Genomic DNA, 24,146 nt, shown 5'->3' with positions numbered 1-24,146 from the left:
CCTTCAGGCTTTCTAAGGGCGTTACAGTTTTGAAGGCCATAAAATGCCAAGATGGCACAAACCCCCCCCCCCCAAATGACCCCATTTTAGAAAGTAGACACCCCTAAATTTAGGGGTACACTAGTGAGACTAGGTAATAAATGGCGGGTGCCCTGAAACTATAAAAAAATAACTAACCAACCAGCGTCACCTGTAACAGTTATATGGTGATCACTGGTGAAAGGGTTAACTAGGGGGCAATCAGGGGGCTTTATGCGGTAGTATATGGGGGTCCCTGGCGCTATAAAAAGCTGCGGCGAACCTAAATACCTACCTGCCTAACTAGCGTCACCTGTGACACTAATACAGCGATCAGAAAAACGATCGCTTATTAGGCTGGGTTCACACTGGAGCGATGCGGGAACGCCACGAATGCGCGGCGGGTTCCCGCATCGCATGCCTCCCGGCGGCAGTTCACACTGCCCTATGCGAACTGCTGGGAGTGTCAGTGAAATGTTAATGACACCCCCAGATCAGTTCGCATATCGCAGTGCGATCTGCAAACTTGGATCGCATGGTGTGAACACCCATGCGATCCGATTCTGCTGCGGACCAAAAAAAGGGTCCCGTGCGAGTTTGCGGCGGGTGCGACACGAATTCAGCCATACTATCTGTATAGCTGAACTCGAATCGCACAGAGATCGGATGTGATTTGCACTGCAGTGCGGTGCGAATCACATCCGTTCTCATAAACCGCTGCAATGTGAACCCAGCCTTAGTGACACTGGCGACGGGGGGTGATCACGGGGTTAAACCTTTATTGGGGGGGTTAGGGGGGTACCTTAGAACTAAAGGGGGCTAACCCTAACTGCCCTAACAGTTATTAGTCACAAATGACACCTGCCGGGTGATCAGGGGGTTAAACCTTTATTAGGTAATAAATGGCGGGTGCCCTGAAACTATAAAAAAATAACTAACCAACCAGCGTCACCTGTAACAGTTATATGGTGATCACTGGTGAAAGGGTTAACTAGGGGGCAATCAGGGGGCTTTATGCGGTAGTATATGGGGGTCCCTAGCGCTATAAAAAGCTGCGGCGAACCTAAATACCTACCTGCCTAACTAGCGTCACCTGTGACACTAATACGGCGATCAGAAAAATGATCGCTTATTAGGCTGGGTTCACACTGGAGCGATGCGGAAACGCCGCGAATCCGCGGCGGGTTCCCGCATCGCATGCCTCCCGGCGGCAGTTCACACTGCCCTATGCGAACTGCTGGGAGTGTCAGTGAAATGTTACTGACACCCCCAGATCAGTTCGCATATCGCAGTGCGATCTGCAAACTCGGATCGCATGGTGTGAACACCCATGCGATCCGATTCTGCTGCGGGCCAAAAAAAGGGTCCCGTGCGAATTTGCGGCGGGTGCGGCGGGTGTGGCGGGTGCGGCGGGTGCGGCGAATGGCTGAACTCGAATCGCACAGAGATCGGATGTGATTTGCACTGCAGTGCGGTGCGAATCACATTCGTTCTCATAAACCGCTGCAATGTGAACCCAGCCTTAGTGACACTGGCGACGGGGGGTGATCACGGGGTTAAACCTTTATTGGGGGGGTTAGGGGGGTACATTAGAACTAAAGGGGGCTAACCCTAACTGCCCTAACAGTTATTACAGTCACAAATGACACCAATGCAAAAAAAAAAAAAAAAAAAAAAAAAATGACATTGGTGTCACTGTGACTGGGGGGCAGGGGTAATTGGGGGGGTGATCGGGGGGTAAAGGGGGGGTGTGAGTGTGCCTGGCATGTTCTACTGTGTGTGGGATGTGTTGGTGCAACTCACTGATCCGCTCTCCTCCGTGTCGGAACGAAAAATACCGACACGGAGGAGAGAATACATCACTTCCTCTCCTGTGTTTACATTACAGGAGAGGAAGTGATGTCACCGGGGATTTCCATTCGTCGGGAGCGATCGCGAGGGGGTGGCCATGAATGAATGGCCGTCCCCTCGTCCGGGATCGCTCCCGAACGAAAACCGACCGCCGCAGGCACCGGGCGGGGGCCCGATCGGGCCCCCGACCCGCGGGAGGCAAAGGACGTACATATATGTGCTTATGCCTGCCCGTGCCATTCTGATGACGTACATCGGCGTGAGGCGGTCGGCAAGTGGTTAAATTTCCACTCTGTGGTTGATCTCTGTTGTAGTATTCGCCCAATAGCTGCCATACCCAGATTGTGTGGGATGCTATTATAAAATGACTCGACGTCTATTGTAACCAATATCGCCAACTCTGGGATTTCTACATTTTCAAATATTTGTAGTAGATGAATATGAAATCCTTTGTGTAGGATGCCAATTCCAAGACATGGGGTCTCAGGTGATGATCTATAACCATTCCCGGAGATGATAGGTCTCCCTGTTTTTTTTTTATATCTTTGTGCATATCTTTGTGCACCTTAGACAGTGCATACATTGTCGGAGTCCGAGGATGTTTAGTACGTATGAATTCTAGCATCTCATAGGTCATAGAATTCCTGGTTGAACTTATCTACTATAGAGGCTGAGATTTTCCGGTAACACTCTCGATTGTTCAAAATCTTTAAACACATGGCCTCATACATAAAGTTATCCATTAGAACTATATTCCCACCTTTTTCAGATCCTTGGATGGTTATTTATAAATTGTTTTTCAGGGATTTCAATGCATTTTGTTGCTCAGAACTAAGATTATTTATTGCCTTTTCTTTGTTGATAGTTTCAATTTCCTTAGTTGTCAATTTGATAAATAAAGCTAAAGCAGGATTCTGATTTAGCAGGGGAAATCTGTTAGATTTGTTCCTAAACATTTTTTTGGGTTGTGAGCAGTCTTGTGCAACTTCATCCATACTCTCATCACAATCAAAATCATCTTCCCAGACATTTATATATGACTCATTCTCCTGCAGCAGCTGATCTAGGTCACGAAGGGCACTGAAATCAGCAGCTGTGACATTGGGAGCAATAGCTTCCTGTTGTTTAGACGTTTTTTATACATGCTTTTAAAAAGCAGTTGTCTAGCAAATAAATGAATGTCCTTTACCGTTTCAAAATTGTCAAGGGTTTTATTTGGGTAAAAAGATAGCCCTAGGGAGAGCACTTCACTCTCTGCGGGTGTCAGTGGATGTGATGATAACTTAATAATGTTTAATTTTCCTTCACCAACATTGGTGTTGCCATCAAATCCTGTGTTGTGAGTAGTGATGGACGAACTTCCGACGGGACGTTTCGCGAACGCGAAATGCGAACGGACCCAAACGTTCGCGAAACCGAACGTTCGCCGCGGGCCCCATTGACTTCAATGGGAGGCGAACTTTGCAAACCTTCATGTCGAATTTGCGGCCACGTGGTAATTATTAGGGGGTAAAACGTAGTCCCACCATCTGGACAATGACATAATACATGTATGAGGTGAATTTGGGATCGATAACTACAAGCATTTTTATTTTATTTGGGAAATTGTTCTAACAATTCAGGACTATGGAGCTAATGAAGGCAATGGAGGAGAGGGAAGGTCAGGGACCAGGGTAGGCAAAGAAGAGGGTGCAGGAGATGATCACCAGCAGCGTGACATACCGGAATGACACATGCACCGTGATAGAGGCATCTGACAGCAGCACCGTAATACAGAGCACTGACAGCAGCACCGTGACATACAGCGCTGACAGCAGCACCGTGACATACAGCGCTGACAGCAGCACCGTGACATACAGCGCTGACAGCAGCACCGTGACATACAGCGCTGACAGCAGCACCGTGACATACAGCGCTGACAGCAGCACCGTGACATACAGCGCTGACAGCAGCACCGTGACATACAGCGCTGACAGCAGCACCGTGACATACAGCGCTGACAGCAGCACCGTGACATACAGCGCTGACAGCAGCACCGTGACATACAGCGCTGACAGCAGCACCGTGACATACAGCGCTGACAGCAGCACCGTGACATACAGCACTGACAGCAGCACCGTAAGCAGCCCCAGGAGGAAGTCAGCACAGCACAGGGATGGTGTGATCCCCTCATAATAAGAACCCCCAGGAGGAAGTCAGCACAGCACAGGGATATCATAAGCAGCCCCAGTAGAAATATGACACCGCTCAACCTCTTCAAAGAGGAGGGTAGGGGCATATAGTACGGTGTGCTTTTTTGGGTCAAGGAAGTGAGCCAAATGAATTAAGAAGGTCTGTGTGCTTGATTAAAAAAATAGTTTATAGACATATACATGGTCTACTGGTCACATGTGTTGAATTCCTCCGAGATCCATGCCTCATTCATTTTTAGAAATGTGAGGTAGTTAACACTGTGGTGAGCTAGGCGAGTACGCTTATCGGTCACAATCCCCCCTGCTGCGCTGAACGTCCTTTCGGACAGGACACTGGATGAGGGGCAAGCCAACAGTTCGATTGCAAATTGGGCAAGCTCTGGCCAGAGGTCAAGCCTGCCCACCCAGTAGTCTAGGGGTTCATCACTCCTCAGAGCGTCCACATCGGCCGTTAACCCAATGTAGTCGGACACCTGACGGTCTAGGCGTTCCCTGATGCTGGATCCGGATGACACCTGTCGATGGGTCGGCTGAAAGAATGACCTCATATCCGAAGTCACCAACACATCTTCAAACCGGCCTCTTCTTGCAGGCGCTGTTGGATTGGTACCCGCAAATCCTTCTCTGGGAGTGGGAATTGCTCCTCTGCCAGCGCACGCAAAAGCAGAATGCAGCATTTCTCGAAGCAAGGCCTGGAAGTGCTGCATTCTGACAGCCCTCTGCGACGGCGGTAACATTTCCGCCATTTTGTGTTTGTACCGGGGGTCTAAGTACGTTGCCACCCAGTACTGGTCCTTGACCCTCATGCTTTTTATACGGGGGTCCCTATTAAAACACTGGAGCATGAAGGCCCCCATTTGCACTAAAGTGGAAGCGGTGTGGTGGCCTGGCTCCTGCTCATCATCCAGGATAATGTCGTCCTCTTCATTCTCCTCTCCCCATCCTCGCACAACAGGGATCCCAGAAAGGTTTAAAGCATGCTCTTCTTGCTCCTGCTCATCCGCCCCGGCACCATCCTCCTCTGACTCCTCATCAGACTCCTGTTGTTGACTTGTCTCAGATAGAGTAGCCCCCCCTGGGAATTCATCCAGCATTGCGACTTCCTCATCTTCCCGCTCCTGCTCCTCCACAGCCTGATCAATGACACGACGCAATGCACGCTCCAGAAAGAAGGCATAAGGTACCATGTCACTGATGGCGCCATGGCTGCGACTGACCAGTTTGGTGATCTCCTCAAATGGCCGCAGAAGTCTGCATGTGTCGCGCATGAGCAGCCACTGGCGCGGTGAAAAAAAACCCAGCTCCCCAGAACCGTTTCTTTCGCAGAGTTCATACAGGTAGACGTTAACTGCACGTTTCTGCTGGAGCAGCCTATCAAGCATATAGAAGGTTGAGTTCCATCGCGTCGGGCAATCGCAAATAAGACGTCTGACCGGCAGATGGTGTCGCCGCTGAATGTCAGCAAGGCGAGCCATGGCCGTGTAAGATCTTCTGAAATGGGCCGAGATTTTCCTTGCCTGCCGCAAGATGTCCTGGACCCCAGGGTATTTGACAAGGAATCGCTGCACGACCAAGTTTAAGACGTGTGCCATGCACGGCACGTGCGTGATTTTGCCCTGTTTCAATGCGCTAAGCAGATTGGCACCGTTGTCACACACCACTTTACCAACTGTCAAATTGAGCGGTGTTAGCCACTCATCTGCCTGTGAACGCAAAGCTGAAAGGAGTGCCGGGCCAGTGTGGCTCTTTGCTTCCAGGCACAACAGACGCAGCACGGCATGGCAACGTCTCACCTGGCATGTGGAATAGGTTCTGGGGAGCTTGGGCGGTGCAGTGGAAGAGACGCTAGCAGCGGAAAAGGAGGAGGCAGCTGAGGAGGAGAGGGAGGAGGATGGAGTAGGAGGAGGAGAAGAAGAGTCAGGCCTGCATGCAATCCGTGGCGGTAAAACCAAATCTACACGGGTGCCACGGGTTACATGCTTGACGGCCGTCAGAAGGTTCACCCAGTGGGCAGTAAAACTGATATACCTTCCCTGCCCGTGTTTGCTAGACCACGTGTCTGTGGTCAGATGTATCTTGGCACCGACACTGTGTGCCAGAGATACATTCACTTGCCGCTGAACATGGCCATATAGCTCTGGGATGCCCTTCTCTGAGAAATACTTCCTTCCTGGGACCTTCCATTGTGGTGTTCCAATGGCCACAAATTTGCGAAAGGCCTCCGAGTCCACCAGTTTATATGGCAGTAGTTGGCGGGCTATGAGTTCTGACAAGCCAGCCGCCAACCGTTGGGCAAGAGGGTTATCCGGCATCATCATTTTTTTACGCTCAAACATTAGGCCCACGGAAGCCTGCCTTTTTGCAGAAAAATGTGAGCTTGGCGTGATGGAAGGTGGAGTGGAGGACAATTGTGAGGAGAGAGGAGAAGGAGAAGTAGAAGACGAGGCTGGACGGTGAGAGCCTGCAGTGTGGCTTTGTGTGTTCCGTTGCTCCCACTGGGCTCGGTGATGGCTGCTCATGTGCCTTCTTAAGGCGGTCGTCCCTAGGTGAGTATTGGGCTTACCGCGACTAACGCGTTGACTGCAAAGATTGCAGATGGCAACGCTATTGTCAGCAGCGGACACGTTAAAAAAAGCCCACACTGCGGAGCCATGTGCCGGTGTCCTGGGAGCGCCAGATGTGACCGTACATGGTCGATGACTCGCTCCTGATACATTTGCAGTCTGCTTTGTCCCTGCTGTGCAATGTAAGTCATTGCTGCTTCTCCTCCCTATCTGCTGGTCCATATCTCCCTCTGAACTCCCCTCCTCTTCCTCTCTTGTGGGCACCCACGTGACATCACTAGACACGTCATCATCAACGTCACCTTCCCCACCGCTATAAGTAGAGATCTCGGAGTAGGCAGCAACACCGGGGACCAACCTCCTCCTTGGGCTGATCTGGGTACTGGCGTCAGACTGCTGAGTAGCGCTTGTTGCTACCTCCTCTTCCTGATCCAATACCAAGAGTGGCTGCGCATCAGAAATGTCCTCTTGATATGGATCGGAAAATAATTCCAGTGACTCAAGCGGAAGGTATGTGGTGGTGGTGGTGGTGGTCGTGTTGTTGGTGGTAGTGTCTTTGGGGGTGCACATAGCAGAGAGTGAAGAAGAGGGTGCAGATCGAGAGGATGAGGAGGGTGCAGAAGAGTAAGGCTGAGCGAGCCACTCAACCAAGTCTGGTGCATCCTTTAAAGTAATTGAACGCACCTTCTGCAACTTCCCACTTTGGCTCAAGCCTGTTGCTCCTGCCCTACCCCTACCACCCCTGCGGAAGGGCCTGCCTCTTCCTCTGCATGTCATTTTTTAAATGACCCTGTGACAAAACTCTTAGTCCCTATACCGCTGAAGGACTGCTGCAGTATAGGTGAGCGGTCAGCAGTGGTGCACGTCAACCCTATCTATTGTGGACCTATAGCGGTCCTTACAGAACAGCAGACTGTACCGCACTCAAGCCTATGTACCGTAGCACCCTATACCAAGTTACCAGTCCTTATAAGAACTTTTGTGGACCAAGCAGGTTGTGTATTAGTGTTTAGCAGACTGTACGTCAGTCCCTATACCGCTGAAGGACTGCTGCAGTATAGGGCAGCGGTCAGCAGTGGTGCACGTCAACCCTATCTATTGTGGACCGATAGCGGTCCTTACAGAACAGCAGACTGTACCGCACTCAAGCCTATGTACCGTAGCACCCTATACCAAGTTACCAGTCCTTATAAGAACTTTTGTGGAACAAGCAGGTTGTGTGTTAGTGATTAGCAGACTGTACGTCAGTCCCTATACCGTTGAAGGACTGCTGCAGTATAGGTGAGCGGTCAGCAGTGGTGCACGTCAACCCTATCTATTGTGGACCGATAGCGGTCCTTACAGAACAGCAGACTGTACCGCACTCAAGCCTATGTACCGTAGCACCCTATACCAAGTTACCAGTCCTTATAAGAACTTTTGTGGACCAAGCAGGTTGTGTATTAGTGTTTAGCAGACTGTACGTCAGTCCCTATACCGCTGAAGGACTGCTGCAGTATAGGGCAGCGGTCAGCAGTGGTGCACGTCAACCCTATCTATTGTGGACCGATAGCGGTCCTTACAGAACAGCAGACTGTACCGCACTCAAGCCTATGTACCGTAGCACCCTATACCAAGTTACCAGTCCTTATAAGAACTTTTGTGGAACAAGCAGGTTGTGTGTTAGTGATTAGCAGACTGTACGTCAGTCCCTATACCGCTGAAGGACTGCTGCAGTATAGGGCAGCGGTCAGCAGTGGTGCACGTCAACCCTATCTATTGTGGACCGATAGCGGTCCTTACAGAACAGCAGACTGTACCGCACTCAAGCCTATGTACCGTAGCACCCTATACCAAGTTACCAGTCCTTATAAGAACTTTTGTGGACCAAGCAGGTTGTGTATTAGTGTTTAGCAGACTGTACGTCAGTCCCTATACCGCTGAAGGACTGCTGCAGTATAGGGCAGCGGTCAGCAGTGGTGCACGTCAACCCTATCTATTGTGGACCGATAGCGGTCCTTACAGAACAGCAGACTGTACCGCACTCAAGCCTATGTACCGTAGCACCCTATACCAAGTTACCAGTCCTTATAAGAACTTTTGTGGAACAAGCAGGTTGTGTGTTAGTGATTAGCAGACTGTACGTCAGTCCCTATACCGCTGAAGGACTGCTGCAGTATAGGGCAGCGGTCAGCAGTGGTGCACGTCAACCCTATCTATTGTGGACCGATAGCGGTCCTTACAGAACAGCAGACTGTACCGCACTCAAGCCTATGTACCGTAGCACCCTATACCAAGTTACCAGTCCTTATAAGAACTTTTGTGGACCAAGCAGGTTGTGTATTAGTGTTTAGCAGACTGTACGTCAGTCCCTATACCGCTGAAGGACTGCTGCAGTATAGGGCAGCGGTCAGCAGTGGTGCACGTCAACCCTATCTATTGTGGACCGATAGCGGTCCTTACAGAACAGCAGACTGTACCGCACTCAAGCCTATGTACCGTAGCACCCTATACCAAGTTACCAGTCCTTATAAGAACTTTTGTGGACCAAGCAGGTTGTGTATTAGTGTTTAGCAGACTGTACGTCAGTCCCTATACCGCTGAAGGACTGCTGCAGTATAGGGCAGCGGTCAGCAGTGGTGCACGTCAACCCTATCTATTGTGGACCGATAGCGGTCCTTACAGAACAGCAGACTGTACCGCACTCAAGCCTATGTACCGTAGCACCCTATACCAAGTTACCAGTCCTTATAAGAACTTTTGTGGAACAAGCAGGTTGTGTGTTAGTGATTAGCAGACTGTACGTCAGTCCCTATACCGCTGAAGGACTGCTGCAGTATAGGGCAGCGGTCAGCAGTGGTGCACGTCAACCCTATCTATTGTGGACCGATAGCGGTCCTTACAGAACAGCAGACTGTACCGCACTCAAGCCTATGTACCGTAGCACCCTATACCAAGTTACCAGTCCTTATAAGAACTTTTGTGGAACAAGTGAGTTGTGAATGTTTAGCAGACTGCAGCAGAAGGGCAGCAGTCAAGTATAATATCCTTTCTATATTTGGAAGAAAGAATATTATACATGTACAAGCCTATTACTGTACCACTGATACCAGTCCTGAAAAGAACCTTTGTGGAACTAATAATAACAGCAAGTCTTTAAAATTACCCTCACTGCCTGACAACACTGCTTCCTTCCTGTCCCTATACAAATTGGCAAAAAAAGAGAACGATTAGTGGTTACTGGAACAGCTCTTTTGTGGACCTTGATAGTAACAGCTAATGATGATGATGATGATGATGATGATGAAAGACTAATCTGGCTGTCCCTGTAGCATACACCGTCCTTTCCCTTTCTCTAAACTAACAAAAGACACTCAGGCTGCTGCAAGAATCAGCAGCACAGCAAACCTATCAACACCTAACACCTATACCAGTCCTGAAAAGAACTTTTGTGTACCAAATAGCTAGTGGTTTATCTCTCCCTACTCCACACAGGAACCTGTCCCTATCGTAACAGAAGAAAGAATGTAAAATGGCCACCGGATCGGGTGTATTTATAGGTTAGGGGGAATGTACAAGTGTCCATGTGCTGTCATGTCTCAATTGGCTGTCCTGTATCACATGATAAACGTGTCACCAAAGGTTAAAGTTCTTGTATACATTAAACACGTAAGTCCGCCGCGGCGAACGACGGAAAAAGGCGTTCGAACGTGCGGACCGCGAATGTCGGAAATTCGCCGCGAAACGACCGCCGGGCGAACCGTTCGGCCATCACTAGTTGTGAGTGATGTGAGGGACTGTGTGGGAGTTATTTTGTCAAAAAAATCATCTAATTGTCTTTGTGTTTAGGGGATTGCTCCTAAATCTTTGGTGATCTTAGTGATTTTGCCTTTACCACTATCACTTCCTTTAACAGTGTCATTATTACTATGAGGATTTCTGGATGTACCTTCATTTTTACCACTACGTGTAGTAGGCCATTGCTGTGCTTCAGTGGTCCGTTTCTTTGTGACTTGTTGCAATACCCCATCCATATCTTGTTGTCTAGCAAAGGGACCCTTTCTCTTTCTCAGAGAGCCATATGTATGAGAAGAAGCTGAGGAAGAAGCATTAGAGGGTGTAGCTGAATTATAGTCATTTTGGCTAACCTGCCTTTGAGAAAAATTCTAGTTTTTTGTTCTATTCTTGTTATTAAATTTTTTATCTGTGTGCCATCTATATGCTCTATTTTCGCTGAAAGTGTTTTCTTACCTCCAATATTTATTTTCTTTCTTTTGGAGAATAGTTTTCCCATATTCTTTAAGATGTTCTCTTAGTTTAATCCCCAGAACACTGTAATCCTCATGTATTTTTAGAGGGATCAAACGAGCATAAAGAGCACTGATTTCTACATCTAGAGTATTGAGTTGTTGTTTGTATTCGTTTTGCAACAAAATCATTACATTTTTTGAACAATCATTAAAATGGAAGTAAACCCTTCCAAACAACTTTGACCTACAGGTAAGCCTAGATTAAGGCTTACCTGTAGGTCCAAGTAATATCTCCTAAACCTATATGGTTTAGGAGATATTTGCCCGAAAATGGGCACCGCTGTCTACGGCGCATGCGCCGTAGACAGCGGCGCGCATGCGCACTAAATGCGGCAAGTCCAAGAATGGATTTGCCAAATTTGTCGACTCCCGTGCGCATGCGCGGGAGTGACGTCATCGCGGCCTCGCCGTATGACAGCGGCGGAGCTGCGAGGCGCGACTCCCGTGCGCATGCGCGGGAGTGACGTCATCGCGGCTTCGCCGCTGTCATTGGTCGGAGCTGCGAGACGCCACCAGCAAGATGGACGCGGCGGACTACAGGGATCAGCGGCGACTTCGCTGGCTCCTGTGTCAGGTAAGTGACACATAATGAGCTACTATGCGATGCATAGTAGTCCATTATGCTTTACCTTTGCAGGGAAAAAAAGAGGAAGTAAACCCATCAGGGTTTACTTCCTCTTTAAGGTGAGTTTCCCAATTTTTCTTTAGATCAAGAGAAATATGATTCAAAATTGGGAAAATCTGAATTCTTAATCCAACTGGATTGATATTTTCCCAAATATATTGTTCCAGAGAATGTATATTCCAGTGTAGTGCTGATTTTTTCTCCAGAACTTTTGTAAGACTAAAAAAAGAGTGATTTTAAATCTGATATAACCTGTTCCTTTGCTTGATAGCTGGTTTGAATAGTGGACATGAGCTCCTTCCAGTTGCTCATTTTATTGCTAAGCGCTTGAATAACTACACAAATGTAGTTTGTTACCATTTTTAATACATTTTATTTTAAACGGTATCACGCTATTTTGGCCATATCTTTTTGCCTTACGTGGATTCCGGTTGGTGTCGGAGATCTCTTTTAAGAAGTAAAGTTCAAGTATACTTAGGAATTGGAGGAAGGCAATTTCCATGGTGTGACTGACCGATTTGAGATGTGGGAGTCAATTCTCCACAACCAGAGTGTTAAGCACGTATGACCCTTTGAATATAAGTTAATTTGGGTCAATAGCATCCGGTAAGCCTACACCTGTTAAGGTGGTGGTATCGGCACTTGGGTGACAGTTCGGTAGAACCATTTTTGGATTGCTCCCTCAAATCTTCACTTTATATTTGTGACTTCACTCTCACAAATGGACATTCTGTGCTCAGATCTTTAGAGTGTTTTCCTTTTTTCTATATTTATTGTTCACTTTATTTACCGTATTTTTCGGACTATAAGGCGCACCGGATTATAAGGCGCACTAGCAACGACCGGCTGATAAAATGGATATTTCCATATATAAGGCGCATCGGACTATAAGGCGCACCGGATTATAAGGCGCACTAGCAACGACCGGCTGATAAAATGGATATTTCCATATATATAAAGCGCATCGGACTATAAGGCGCACGGTCGATTTTGGGAGAAAATTTAGGCTTTTACGTGCGCCTTATAGTCCGAAGGTTTACGTCAAGATGACAGATACTGTTAACAAAGAACTCCAGCGATGTCAACAGGTCATATATAAGGCGCACCGGACTATAAGGCGCACGGTCGTTTTTGGGAGAAAATTTAGGCTTTTACGTGCGCCTTATAGTCCGAAAAATACGGTAATATAGAACGTATATCAATAAGCACCAAAACACAGCAATATTGGAGTGCATTTTATTGAAGTATTGGAAAACTGCAAGTGTTTGTATTTTTTCTTGTCACTAATTTAACGTGTGTACAGATTCACATACTACTATATAGTGCTACATTTTATATATAATTTTCATTACGTTTGTGCTAAAATATCCATGTTTAGCATGTTATCTGCTCTGTCTGGATAGCGCAGTGTCACATTTTTTGCATATATTATTTTGTTTTGTTGGATTAACATTGCTGCAGTCCTTGATTTTGATCTTTTTTAAAAGATGGATATATTTGAGTACCGAGCAACACACAAGGTCAATACTGATGGTGTGTTTATCGCTACGGGTAGTAACACCGAGATTGGAGGACTATTTATGAGGCTGAAAAACATCACATCAACAGAACTCATTTACATTGGGACCTGGTGTTTTTACAGCAGTACATTGTTGAACACATGGTCCCTAGAAGTTTGAGGTGGGATGTACATCCCCAACAAGGGGAACCAGATTTAGATTCCTGGTTCAAATATTTTAACGATGCAGGTATTAATTTTTTGAGCTTCTTGATTAACAAGAAAAATAGTAGACTCTTATCCTTGGATAAAGAAATCAAGGAGATCAAAGAAAATCTTGTTACACGCAAAAATTCACCAGAATATAATTCCCTTTCCTCCAATTTACAAAATCATCTGGAAAAGGAGGACAGGGAACAAAAATATAAAAAACAAAAAAAAATACTCCAGAGATGTGAATGATTATAAAACAAATAATGTATTTGGTTAGCAGAAACTTTTTCTCACTGCCCCCCTTGGAGACTCAAACACTCCCATGGAAACGGTAACAATTAGTGGGCCTGGCCCTTCTCTACCACGGGCCAACACGGTGCCTCCGACTTTATATAGTGAGGTGGTACAGAGATGGTCTGATAGGGATGCACAACAGAAAGTGCACCACAATAGTCCCCGTACCCCCAAAAACCAAAATAGGGGTAGAGATAACTTTAGAGGTAGAAGAGGAGGGAGAGGACAACCAAGAGGCTATCCCCATAATCCAGGTGCCCCTTCACGTAGGGAGTATGGTAATCCACCCTACTATCCTCCACCAAGAGAAGTAGGAGGCTCCAATTTTTACAATGGTAGACCGCAACATTATGACATTGCAACGGTTCCCACACAGAATAGGTTCTCTCCACTTGGAGATATGAGAGATTTGGACACCACACGAAATGGATATGGACCATCTCCATATCCATATAACCAACCCACCGCCAATTACGGACAACAGGGTTTTTACGAGGACCCGTACACACAAAAACGAGGTCAAGACCCAAGAGAGGGTGTAGAGGTGGAAGGAGATTACAAAGGCGGAAAGAGAAGAAGGCTATGATAGGCCAAGGCGTTTTTAACTTAAGTTCCAAATCTTTTACACAAGAAGAGATGTCCGTCTTGGACAAAGGTTTAAAATATGCACCCCCTAATAGATTGGACACATTTAGTACTTTTATTGATATACAGACGTATATATGTAAGATTAACATCCAACGTTATTTGATATCCAATCCACATAGGTCAGACTATTGTGCCACCACATCAGGGACGGTACACTCAGGATTATCTAATCCTTCCCTTTTTACGCCCCCAGTACCTATAGCTCCAGCAGTAAAGATTTTTAAAGAGTTGGTACTTAAAGATTTAGCAAAACTCTCTGTGAAGAAGCAATACCCTCTTCCCTTTCCGAGGACAGGTTTCCAATCGTGTGACCAAAAAGAAGTTATTATACATGCGGCGGACAAGGGAGGAGGGATTGTCATTCTTGACAGGGTGCAATATGAGAATGAAATGTACAGGATTTTAAGTGAACCAGGAACCTATAAGACACTACCGAATAACCCCACTAATGCTTATAAGAGACAGCTCAAGGATCTTATTAATAAGGGTTATGAACAAAAAATTTTGAATAACAAAGAGAAATCAATTTTAGTTCCCTTAGCCCTACAGATACCTACAATTTATTATTTACCCAAAATTCACAAGGATTTAGCTAACCCCTCTGGTAGACCGATAGTTAGTGGCATCAACTCAGTAACTTCATGTATAGACCGTTACATAGATTTTTATTTACAGCCCCTTGTTAGAAAAACACCATTGTATCTTAAAGATACAGGTGATACTATTAGAAAATTGGAGAGTGTCCGCTTACAAGGCCAATATATTATTGCCACTGCCGATGTTGTGTATTTATACACGTGCATACCCCACGGAAAAGGTATAGAGGCTGTTCATCACTTCTTAGGTCAGGAGCAGTCCCTTGCACCATTCCAGTGTGAATATATTATTGAATTGTTAGAATTTGCGACTGAACATAGTTATTTTTGGTTCAACGATCAGTATTTTTTGCAGCAAAGGGGCATCGCAATGGGGGCTAAATTTGCCCCCAGCCTCGCTAACCTATTTATGGCCAAATGGGAGGAGGATGTCGTCTATGCCCAACATAATTCATCATTAGTTTTGTGGGCTAGATACATAGACAACATCCTCCTCCTATGGGGGGGCCGTCCTCATTCATTATCAGAATTTTTTGAATTTCTGAACTCTAATGATAGGGGCATTACATTGACTTATCAAATGAGTAATAATAAAATTAACTTTCTGGATCTTCAAATAGAAATAATAGATAATAGATTTGAGTTCAAGACCCACTTCAAATCCACGGATCGCAATAGTTTCATTTCCATTGACAGTTGCCATCATAAAACATGGCTAAGTTCGATTCCATGGAGCCAATTTATTAGACTCCGGAGAAATTGCATGGATATAGAGACATTTTATGTTCAGGCTGAAACTTTAAAACAAATATTTTTGGATAAAGGATATGAGGGTGCGGGGGCGTGGCTTGCTGCGAGAGAAGATGGCAGCATAACTCCAGAGCTCCATCACACCCTAGCCTATATTTGGCAATATTTGAGGAGACGGACAAGCTTTCACACATCGGATGATGGTAACAGCATCCAGAGGAACTTCACACTCTAGATCGCGATCCCCCAGAGAAAATCCTAATCAAGGAACACAGAATATCCCCGCTCTCTTCAGAGCACAGAGGGCCAACATGGCGGCCTCTTCCACAGCCCCCTCACAAGACGGGATAATCTTGTTACCGACCCCTTCGCCTCCCACGCTGACAGATCCCCCACCAGCAGCTCTTCAACAACCAAGCCTATTGGAAGTAAAGGTATTCTCGCGCCAATCTACGTGCCCTAAGGTAAAAGTAAATACTATGGTTGCAGCAAGACACCGGCAGGGGTGCTAACCCTCCCCAGAGTAAGTGATAATAGAAAAAATGGTGTTGCGCTCCAGCTAAATAAATAAGATAAACTAAACTAAAATGAGCTAGCTAATACTTTTTTGGTTCTTAGAGCACATCTCTATTGTGCTTGGAGTTTGAATACCATGATTAGCACCTTGTGCATTTTGATTAACTATCACTGATTGCTATTGCACTTTATTAAGTCGCACTATTTAGCGTTTATAAGTTGCATCTCCTTTTTACATTTTGAGTGCCATCTTTATATGAATATAGGTTATTTTTATTCCAATTTTTCTTTTATTTTTTATATTTGTATTATATATTTTATTGATACTTATTTTTATTATTATTGCACGCTGTTTCACTGATACCTTGGATTTTATATAGCACTTTATTTGTTATTATTCTTATGTTAAGTGCACTATTTGATGTATTGCACCAAAGCGGTTATGCACATTGTCTGAGTATATTTAGGCACGTAGTCTTATATTGTTTCACCTTCTTGCTGCTACTTAGGTATTAGCTAGCTCATTTTAGTTTAGTTTATCTTATTTATTTAGCTGGAGCGCAACACCATTTTTTCTATTAACCAAGCCTATTGGACCTACGCACCGTTGCGGCTGACATTAAGGACACCCTCTTCGCCTCCATCACGGATCTCAGGAACGAGATACACACTATAGCGGGAAGAGTTCATGAGGTGGAGAAAAAGACCGCCATTCAGCAAACTATGATCTCATGGATGCATCGCTCCATTGACACACATACTGCCCAACTTAGAGACATCCGGAGACATGTCGAGAATTTGGACAATAGGGGCAGGAGACACAACCTTCGGGTGAGAGGACTCCCTGAAAGTGTGGATACCGACCAATTGCTCCCAGTGATATCGTCACTCTTCAACAAACTACTCGACAAGCCCAGCCAATCTACCATATCAATGGAGAGAATACACAGAGCGCTCAGACCCCGCGGTCGGGACACGGACCCACCACGAGATGTAGTGTGCTGTCTGTGCGACTATCAACTTAAGGAAGCCATCCTCAAACAAGCCAGACTGCAGAGACAACTAGAATTCAACGGGCATCATATCACCATCTACCAGGATCTCTCAGCTATCACGCTACGGAACAGACGAGCCCTCCGCCCCTTGCTGGAGACACTGAAAAACAAAGGGATCCCTTACCGTTGGAGGTTCCCGTTCGGTCTTTCAGCTTCTAACCAGGGAAGAACGGCACTCCTTAGGGTTCCTGAGGATCTAGAAGCTTTCTGCTATACCTTGGACATTCCTCTAGTGTCCCTTCCCGATTAGTAAGCAGAATTTGTCATCCCGAATCCCCGCTTCAACCAACACTTTGAGGATCAGATGGAGACCCAACAATCCCACTTCAGACGACAACGCTCACCATCCCAGCCGAGATCACATCCTGCCCCGGCTCTACAACTCCAACAGGCACACTTACGCAGCCCTACGGCCGCCCTGACCTCCCGCAGGGCTCGCCGAGACCGTTAACGGAGGTTTCCACAGTACAGCAGATAAGTAACAGCCACACGTTATCTTTACTCAGTTATGTTTAACTGTTACTGTTACCCTGGTTTTAGTTAACATACCTGTTATGGCAACAGACTGCATCCACGAACTTCAGTAAAAGCCCTTAAATCTCAACTGCCAGCTATGTGAGGTATTCATTCATTAACGCCTGTTAAAACACATGTTATAATGCAATCACCCTGCTACGAATGACAACGATCTCTCTGCCTCCTACCCGCTGACCTGCTAGCCATTAGTCCCTCCGCTGCACCAGTAACTACCTGTCTCAGAACTTACCAGTAGTAAGCTCTCTGTCACTGACAGATTGAACGTATGCTGCGACAAGCCTCCGCCTAATACGAGTGATGGTCTATCTCATATCAAGCCTGTAATGGTGTCAGGTCACCTTGAGACGAGGTGACAGATGCACACCGTAGGGATCAGGAGTGCACCGCAAGGTTGTGGACCCTACGGCTGACTGCTGCAGACGGGGGACAGATCCCACTGGGGTTAGAGCATAAGATTCCCTGGGGCGCGGAGTCTAAGAGCCAGCAGGTGTTCACCAGCGCCTCTAGTGGTGAGGATGGACTTGGCTGCAACTGGCTCCAGGTCGCGACCCCCAGGGTCCCCCAGCTCACACCCACAGTAGGCAACAGGAGGATAGGGATGGTGAGGGGACAAAGCCAAGGTCGGGGCCACAAGCAGACAAGAATAGTCGGGGACACGCCAAAAGGTCAGGATCACAGGCAAACAGGGATAGTCAAAAACACGCCAAAGTCGGTAACGGAAAACAGTAGAAGAGCACACGGCAGGAAACAGGAAGCTAACACACAAAGGTATACACAATGGTTGATCAGCACTGATGGCCTGCAGTGCACAGGTTAATATAGGGCTCCCTGATAGGGCCTGGGGTGGAGCCATGCTTAGAGGAGAGGTTATAAAAACCACCAGGTGGAAGTGGCTGGCCTCTAGTCTGAACACATGAGGGGAGGTAAGCAAACACAGGAAGATCACTGCATAACCATGACAAATGGTCCTACTTTACACAAACCAGCGCTGGTTCCCCAATCGGGCTTGCATCCTGCTTCATCAAAATGTCATCGTGCAGAAGATAGTTATATGCCTCCAGACAGGTTGTGAGGGTCAAGAAGGCTATCACAAGCAGGAGACCGACTTCACCACACCCCATAATGTCCATTCTTTGGCTGAATCGGCAGATACACTAAGTCATGACTGATTTAGGAAAAGTCAGAGAATACTCTATGCAATGACTATCATTTCCGACACGGTACCTGTTTACACATACAGCCTTTATGATCAATGCCTATGACGGTCTATCAGAAGATTTCCCAGCCAAGCGGTTAGTTTTATGCTACCATGTGCACCAGGGCCCTAAACGCTAAAGCATGATCCAATAATAAGCCTAAATATTATTGATCGCTTAGTGGTGGCGGGACGTTCTGGCGTATCGGTCGAGTCCTATCACTCACATCGAGGTTGCTTCATTCGGATTTCTATTACCCTTACCCAAGGGGTTTTATTACTTAGGCTTAATTAGTGACCTTCGTTTTCACGTGTGATCAATCCCCTCACTAATTTTCTACCCCCTAAAAGGACTCGATCGATTTGCCGGAATGGACTACCTCCGGTATACTGCATGTTATGATTATTCCTATCTTGTTAATTCCTTCTGACTAATACATATAAGCATTTGGAGTTATATAAAACACTTGACTGCCCTCCGCTTCTATACGTCTACACCACAACATAGATCTCGGTTGTTTTCCCATAGCTGTGTTGCTTAATTTTTTTTTTTTTTTTCAATTAACATATTTATTTATTTTCAAAAAGTGCATTACACGTCATGCATTACTACATCAGAATAAAACAGCTAGAACAGAAAAGAGTAGACCGCCGGGACCACCCACCTCTTGGCCCATCCCAGTAGGCCCCCCAGGGCCGGCAAATGCCTGCCCGGGGGGGCCCCCCGCGAACAACCGGGCCGACCCTGAGAAATAAAGAATGGCTTTACCCATCATAGGGTCCAGTGGAGTAGCCCCGCATCAAGTCATGGACCTCTTCTTACAGTATCAATCTCTCATAACAAACAGCATCCTCAAAGTAGTGTGCTAAAAGAACAACAAAGCACGTACATACACCAGCCATGATAGAAAAGGAGAGAGAGGCTGGCAAAAAGAAATAGGGGTACTAAGCAACAGAGAGAGAAGAAGAACGAGAGCAGAGGTGAGAAGTATAGGAGATAAGAGGGATAAGAAGAAAGAAAGAGAGTTTAGCAAAGGCTAAAAAGTAAAGAGAAGGGGGGGAGGAGAGTGTGGGGGAGGAGGGGTAGGGAAAGGTAGGGGGTATAGTCACCGTGCGTGGTCTCTGCTTCTTTTTCACAGTTGGATCTCCCGGGAGTTCCATGGACTCCAGACCACATCGTGGGCCTCGAGCCTGTCCTGTATCCTGGCGGTCATCCTCTCCATCAACTCCACGTCCTGAACTCTAGCATGGAGTGCTCCCAAAGCGGGGGGCAGCACCTTTTTCCAGTGTAGGGCTATTAGGCATCTCGCCGCAGTCAGGATATGCCGTGATAATTTCTTGCGGGACTTCGTCAATGTAGGGAGAGGGATGCCCAACAAGAAGGTCTTAGGATCCAGGTCCACCCGCCGATCCAAGAGATCAGCCAAGAGGCGCCGGACCCCTTCCCAGAAGGGGACCACTAGGGGACACTGCCAGAAGATGTGGAACAGCGTGCCTTTGTGGGTCAAGCACCGCCAGCATCTGTCAGAGGTGGTAGGGTAAATGGCGTGAAGGACGTCCGGGGTCATGTACCAGAAAAATAAAATTTTGTACGCGTTCTCCCTATAGAGCGTGCATAGAGAGCTTTTCGAGGCCTGGGACCATATCGTCTGCCATTGCCCATCCGTGATCTCCTCCCCCAGCTGTTCCTCCCACTTGAGCATGTAGGCATGTTTACCTATCGGAGCTAGCGGGGGTGCATTAAGGATTTTATATATAGCCGACATCAATCCCCTTTGGGCCGTGCCCTCAAGGATTATGGTCTCAAAAGCGGAGGGAGGGGAGAAGCGCAAATCAGAGGATATGGTCTGGGCAAAGTGTCGTATCTGCAGATAGCTGTAGAAGCTCTGTCTCGGGAGGTCAAATTTGGACTGAAGGTCTGCATAAGACAACATTCTCCGCGATCTGGGGTCCACTAAGGTCCCCAGGTGAAAGAGATTCCGGGAAGACCACGGGTGGGACATCGCACACGTCAGGCTGTCTGGCATCTTAGGGTGGTACAGGAAGGACGTCAGGAGCGATTTGTCCGAAGCCAGGACATATATCTTAGAAAGCTTGCGCCATAGGCCCTGTAGGTAGGACATAGATCCTAGCAGTTGGGCCCGGGGGGTTAGTGCTGGGGCGCTCCATAGCATACTATTAGGGTGCACTGGAGCCAACCAGAGCTTCTCAATTTCCGTCCATCTGTTGTACGACCTCTGGGTGAACCAGGAGGTCACTGCCCGGAGCTGAGCCGCTTGGAAATACTTTACCAGGTCCGGAAACGCCAGTCCCCCGGCTGAGCGAGAGGCTGTCATTACCGAGCGGGGGATTCTATGGCGTTTGTAGTTCCATGTAAAATCTAGCAGGTCCGCCTGTAATTTTCTCAGGTGGTGATATGGTACTGGGATAGGGAGGGTCTGGAAAAGGTAGAGGAGTTTCGGGAGAATCGTCATTTTCACCGAAGCTATCCTACCAAAGAGGGAGATCTGGTGCCTCCGCCATTGGGAAAGTAATTGCCTAATGACGCCGTATAGGGGCGGGAAGTTTGCCTGATACAGAGAAGCGAAGGTCGGGGTGATATGAATCCCCAAGTATTTCAGGGAATCAGTTTTCCAGTGGTATGGAAAAGTGGCTCGGAGATGTTCGACCTCCGGGGACGGCATATTTACCGGGAGGGCTTCCGATTTGGAAGCATTAATTTTATAGCCCGATAGGGCGCTGTAGCGGTCCAGTTCCTTATGTAAGTTAGGCAGGGATATCCTGGGCTGGGTCAGGGTGAGGATGACATCATCCGCAAACAACGACACCTTAAATTCCCTGCCCCGAACCGGGACGCCCCTGATATTCGGGTTCCGCCGGATGGACGCCGCCAGGGGTTCCACGCAGATATCAAATAATAAAGGCGACAGGGGACAGCCCTGGCGCGTGCCATTGGAGACCGAAAACGCCGAGGAGGTAGCGAAGGGGGTCTTAACCTGGGAGGACGGGTTGGAATAAAGGTGGCGTATTGCCCGCAGGAACGGTCCCTTCATCCCCATGTGCTGCAACGTGGCGAACAGGAAGGGCCACCCCAGTCTATCAAATGCCTTTTCCGCATCCAAACTCAGAAGCAAAGACGGGATGCCCCCCCTATTCGCCACGTCGACTAAATCTATGACCTTTCTAGTGTTGTCGCCGGCTTGGCGAAGAGGGACAAATCCCACCTGATCTTTATGGATGAGGGAGGGTAGGACCCTATTGAGCCGGAGGGAAAGGAGTTTCGTAAAGATCTTCAGATCTGCATTCAGGAGTGCAATGGGCCTATAATTGGCACAGAGAATAGGGTCCTTATCAGGCTTCGGTATCAGGGTGAGGAAGGAGCGTTGCATATCGGAAGGGACCGGGGTATGTAACAGAAACGCATTGAACAATCTGCCCAAGTAAGGGAGCAGAAGGGGCAGAAACGTTTTATAGTATTCGTAGGGTAAACCGTCCGGACCCGGGGATTTATGAGCCGGTAGTGACTTGACGGTCAGTTCTATTTCCTCCTCCGTAATGGGCATATTCAGAGAGGCCATATCCAGGTCTCGAATGCGGGGGATCCCACTGTCTGTCAAATATTGGTGCATACGCTGGGAAAGCTCCGCCGACAGGGGAGCACTGGGTATGTCGTCGCTGTTGTACAGCTCCTCATAAAATTTCGCAAATGTGTCTGCTATCTCCTTAGGGTGAGAAACTACTGTGTTGTTTTTAGTTTTAATCTGATGTGGGGTAGAGGGGAGGGTTTTATCTTTAAGTTTCCTTGCCAAGAGTGAGTGCGCCTTGTTGCCCCTGTCGTAGTACGTCTGCCTAACCCGCAGCATAGTCTTTTCTACCCGGCGGAGCGCCAGATCCTTAAGCACCGTGCGAAGCTTAGTGATCTTCCGGAGGAGTCGCAGTGACGGAGAAGCCTGCATATTCCTTTCCAGCTGCCCCAGCTCCTTTTCCGTTCGCAATCTAGCGGCCTCTGCGTCCTTCTTTAAAGCAGAAGACAGAGCCATGCACTTTCCACGGATGACCGCCTTGTGGGCCTCCCACAAAGTGGGGAGAGCAATGTCCGGGGTCGCATTTTCAGCAAAGTAGAGTTTCAAGGTTGAGACCAGTTCCGCCTGCGATGGGGAATGTTGCAGGAGAGAGGTGTTGAGTTTCCAATTGTAGGGTCTACTTACTGGAGCCGCTAGATCCAGTGTTAATAGGATCGGCGCGTGGTCCGACCATGAAATTGGTAGGATATGGGCTCGTCGGGCCACTCTCAGCGTGGAATTGTTGGTAAAAAAGTAGTCTATGCGGGAGTGCAGCTGGTGCGGGGCTGAGTAGAACGTATACTGCCGGTCCGCCGGGTGAAGGGCCCGCCAGACGTCAAAAAGAGCGTGTCTGCGGGTCAGCTGGCGAAACAGTTTCGAATCCCTAAGTACTTTAGCGGAGGGGGGCCGGGTCGATGTCGCCAAACGGTCCGCAATAGCGGAGTTGCTTAATTTTTAATGATGTAGACAGGAACACTTATTTTCTGCTCAGACACTCCACGAACCCGGTTAGGGAATACGATAAATGATTCCTCTGCCCTTTGATACCGCACAGATCATCCTGGTCCTATACCTTTATTAACATTTGTCCCTCGTCTAAAGCACATCCCTCAAAACAGGCTAGGGGTGTGATGGACTCATCCCTACGTTTTCGAACTCTTAGGTAATCACCACCCACTCTGGGGCTTGGAGATCTGCTCTGTATCTCAACATACGGAGTTTGGTCTACAGGTCCCTACCTATTCCCGGCTTCCTCATACCTTAAGTGAACAGGTGAGCAGGCACTCACCTGTTGCCGGATAACCCTTTCCTCTCCTCACCTAACCAATACCCTCCTACAAGCAAGTGCCTCAACACTTGCTTCCCCCTCCCCTAATTTGTACTCCACCCCCCCCCCCCCCCTTTTAATTCTTTTTTTTTTTTTTTTTTTTTTTCTTGTTTTCTGAACCACCAGGTACTGTAAATAATAAAACCAACATGACTAATACTGCAAACGTAACTAACCTTGACCATCTCAAGCTCATTTCCCTGAATGCAAGGGGGCTCAACATCCCAGAAAAGAGGTCGCAACTCCTCCTTTCCATGCACAAACACAAAGCAGACATTATTTTTCTCCAAGAAACACATTTCCGCACCACATCGATTCCGAAATTGTATAGTCGTTATTATCCCACCGCTTAGGCCGCGTACACACGCGGGGACTGTTCGCTCAACTTTGTCCGCTGAACAGTGTTTCGGCGGAC

The sequence above is a fragment of the Lithobates pipiens genome, unplaced genomic scaffold, assembly GCF_037356315.1.
Source record: "Lithobates pipiens isolate NorthernLeopardFrog02 unplaced genomic scaffold, aLitPip1_a1.2 Scaffold_19, whole genome shotgun sequence".
In the NCBI taxonomy this organism is placed as follows: Eukaryota; Metazoa; Chordata; class Amphibia; order Anura; family Ranidae; genus Lithobates; species Lithobates pipiens.
The sequence above is the reverse complement of the archived record's forward strand: the minus strand, read 5'-3'. Positions refer to the sequence as shown.